This window comes from Aotus nancymaae, unplaced genomic scaffold, assembly GCF_030222135.1.
Source record: "Aotus nancymaae isolate 86718 unplaced genomic scaffold, 86718_ANA_hifiasm-v0.15.2.pri h1tg000058l, whole genome shotgun sequence".
Lineage (NCBI taxonomy): Eukaryota > Metazoa > Chordata > Mammalia > Primates > Aotidae > Aotus > Aotus nancymaae.
In genome coordinates this window covers 28972878-28977081 of record NW_026988472.1, presented here as the reverse complement: position 1 = coordinate 28977081, position 4204 = coordinate 28972878, and the positions used below count along the sequence as shown (strand labels likewise).

At 36.5% G+C, this 4204-nt stretch overlaps 1 pseudogene; it reads right to left on the bottom strand.

Annotated features, from left to right (window-relative positions):
* Positions 1-2888: 2888 nt before the first annotated feature.
* Positions 2889-3604, bottom strand: LOC105714785 (phosphatidylinositol-glycan biosynthesis class F protein-like; annotated as a pseudogene).
* Between the last annotated feature and the right edge of the window lie 600 nt (positions 3605-4204).

Below are 4204 nucleotides of genomic sequence, written 5' to 3'. Positions count from 1 at the left end.
TTTGTCCCCCACAGTCTCTATTCCTTAATTTATTCTGTATTGAATATCCAATTATCCATTCATCTATCCATTCATTCATTCTTTAAGCATGCTCCTTCCTCAAGACCTTGACATTTACTTTTTTCTCTAACTGAGACACTTTTGCCTAGAAATTTCCAAAGAAGTTCACTCTCTGACTTCCTTTAGGTTGGCCGATGTCACCTCATTAGTAAGGGAGTCCCTAGACCATTCTATCTAAAATAGCCAATCTTGGACCCTGGCATTCACTATCCCCCTTATCCTGTCCTGTTTTATTTTTAATAGCTCTTATAAATATTTGAAACATGTATTTCCCACTTTCTCTATTGGCTGTCTCTCTCACCACAATGTAAGCTTTATAAGAGCAGGAACTTTGTTTTATTCACTGTTGAAACCCTAAAACCTAAAACAGTGCCTCGACGTAGCTGGAGCTCAACAAAACTTTATTGAATGAATGAACAAATAAACATTTGTTGAACACCTACCATGTGTCAAAGATGGCGCCAATTGCTTGGGGGACACCAAAAATTCTACCCTGCATAGTTCCAGCTGTGAAATAAAGAGTTTGCTGGGAAAGTACAAAAGCTAAAGCCTGAGAATGAAGATTTTGGAGCAAAAATAAGACATTTTAGAACAAAACGCAATCTAGAGCAACTTAAAGGAGATATCAGAAATTTCTACAAATTCTGTAGAAAGTACAAATTAAAACAGAGGCATTTGTAGTTAGTGGTTGAGCCAAGACAAGCACTCGAAAATTAAAATTATATCAAGGTAAAGATAAAAAACAAATCATTTCAAGGGCAGTAATTTAAAGGTTAACCTTTCCCAGAGGCTGAGAGTTGTAAAGAGGCACTAATTTGGGCAGTATTAACAAGTGCTTCACCTGAGGGCTGTTGTGGTATGCTAGTTTTATTTGCTCCAATACATAAGGTACCTTCTTGCTGATAAAGTCTGACAGGTTTTGGATCATCTCCAGATGTTTTCTAGAGCCATGTATGAGGTTGCAGATGTGAATATTGCTCCAGTGAGAGGATACTGAAAAGACTGATTTCTAGATGCTGTCTTATAAAATGAATGCATTGAAGATGCAACATACGAGCAAATATTGGAGCCAAAGCAACAGTAGCTAAGTGGAAAGGCTTTTCTGCAAAATAGAAGATTGTGCAAACACAGAAACAATTTGGATCTTAGCTGGTTTTGGTAAGGTGAAGTAAAGATGCAAGTGCCAGTGACAATAGAGTTCAATCATAAGTAAAAGGAAAAACCAGTCACAATATGAGGAAAAATGAGTTGCTTTCCTTTTGCTTCCAGTCTTGTCCAAGCTGTCAGAATACCCATGGAGAAAATATCCAGAGCAGCGACAACAGGAATGGGGTACCACAGCAGTTCTCTGCTTATCTAAACAGATGCTTTAAGCCAATTTCAAAGTGTGAATTCAACCCAGTCTTTGGTTTTCAGCTAACTGCCTAACTTCTACCACCCCTTGCTTTTGGCAAGAAAGAGCTGAGGGCAGCTGATTCAAAGAGCAGCGTAAGAACTCTGAGTTGGTGATGGTGGGAGTGGGTGGAAACAATTTCACAAAAAGTATCATATACATTTCGAAAGCACAGTGGACACTACTTGTACACTTTGCAATACCAACCAAATGAAGCTTCCATCTGGCAGAAAAATACAGTAACTGGAAAAGTTTTGAAGCCAAAGGGGCACACTCAGCTACATGACATCTAAATGCCGAAAACTTGTGCATTGCCCTTACTGTTAAATGACGGGGAGTAATTAGCTCTGAAAAGTGTACTATGTTTGCAATTGTGAAATAAAATACTAAAGTAATGATGCCAGTTAAAAGTGACATTTGGTAACTTTGGAATCTCTGCAAAAGAAGGATCATTGAAGATGTTTTTGTCACATACACACTAGAGCAGTGGTTCCTTTACTTGCCTGTACATCAAATTTGCCAAATAAACATTCAACTTACAGATTTTTGGCTCTACCCCTTGGAGATCCTAGATTGATAAGTCTGAGATCCAGAATCTATGTTTTTATTCCCAAGGGATTCTGATGGCCAGTTTTGTGAACTCTCAAACTAGATGACTTGAAGGAGGCCTACAGTTTATATAAATAAATGACTGAAAGAGGGATGTTCAAGAAACAAGTTAATTATTGTTTAGAACAATATTGTACTTTGGCCCTAGATGGCAGAATGCAGCTGAACTGAAGGACTTGGAAGACAGATTCTGGCTCAGCACAGAGAGGACCCCTCTCACAATTAGATTTGAGAAGACCAACGAAAAACTGAAAATCCAACTGTAGTCATCGATGGGATGATAAGTGTGGGGACCAGGCTGTTGCTACATGTATAAGTGTATCCAATTGAACTGTAGCTTCTGGTTGCAATGAGTGTCTTCTTGTCACTGAATGTGTTCAAAAGATATGAGAACACTTTTATCAATAGAGCAATTACCCTTTAACTCACTCTGACCTGTGTTTTGCCTCCACTCTTCTGCTAACCTTGCTTTTTATTATGTCTGTCTTCATATTGACAATTTTTAAAAAAAAATACTTTTTGTGATGTTAATAGCTAATGTTTATTGATTGCATAGTGTTTACCAGGTATTATTCTACACAATTTAGGTGTTGCATTTTTTTCTATTATTGATACTTTATTTAAACGAGAAAGTACAATTTCTTAAGGGGTTTCATAGTTTAAAAAGCTACAATTATATTATGTTGTAAATATATTTTTAATTTTTTTTTTCAATTATAACATTAAAAAAAAAGCCATAAATGGAACTGCTTCACTTTGACTATATATATTTCTCCATAGTCTTTATGGTATCTGCACAAAGAAATATCTTCTACCTTTGTTCCAGTTAATTCTTATACATAAGTTGTTTTTTATTCCAGTGTATCCAGAGTGGTGAAATAACAAGGCCAGCCATGTTGCCAAAGTTTGCTCCAAGCATACAGGCGAAGATGGGTCATATGTACAAGCTCAGTGACCTTGAGAATGTTACATATCGTCTAGGTGTTAGTTTCCTTGTCTGCCATGGTCTTTTCCAATCCTGTGGTGTAGAAAGTACTCTAAGATATGTTCAAAAAAAACTATAAATTGTAGTGATCTGGACACTCTCCCAAGTGAATATAACTCCCTTTTCAGTAAAAACTCTTATCCACGCTTTGAGATTTGGTCCTAAGCAAAATAAACTTGGTAGAGTAGTAAAAGCAGACAAAATAACCACAAATAAAAATCTTTCCATCTTCAACTCTAATGGTGGTGCTCCATGTAGAACAAAAATTACATGAATTACATGAAACAAGACATAAGAAATTAGATACAGCATTCCAAAAATCTGGTCACCTTGGGTGATGATAAACTTCTTTTAGAGGATGCATTTGGTTTTGCTACTAAATATAATACAGGATTGACAGCAGTTAGAAAATCACAACAGATGTACAACCATATTAAGTGTTCTTCCAATACTGAGAAGTTCTCCAAAAAGAATGATGGAATGAAGATGATTAGGCTAATTGAAAATATGCATAAAAGATGATTATACAATAGTCTCTCGATATCAGTGTCTTTCATTGTGTTTTCTTGGGTGGCTATCTTACTCTCCCACCTGCAAAAGGCAAAGGACTCTGTGACCTTCTGACATCAGGTATGACTCACTGCCCTGACCTTTGTAAGTGTTGTATTTAATTTCTTCAAGAAGCCTATGGAGTAAGTCATATTCTCGTCTAATTTTACAAATATAGAATCTGAGGTACAATGAGGATAAATGATTTTCTTAATGTCCAGTGACTAATGAGTACAGTTGATATAGAAGCCAAATTCTAGAACCAGGACTCATAAATAGTCCACTACACCCCTCTATTATCAGACCTCCACGTAACATTTGGCACGACATCTCTTTCTTTGAAATACTCTTAGTTTCCTATGATACCACACTTTTGAGGTCTTCACCTTACTTTGTCACTCATTCCTAGTTTCCTTTTACTTCTCTGCCCCTCAGAAAAAGATGACTATATTGTATCTCTTGTCATCATTTCACTGTCTTTGTAGGTATTCCCATCCACTTCTATGGTTTCTCTAGATTTCTTTCTTTTTTTTCTTTTTCTTTCCTTTTTTTTTTTTTTCTTTTGAGACAGAGTTTCTCTCTGTCACCCAGTCTGGAGTGCAGTGGTG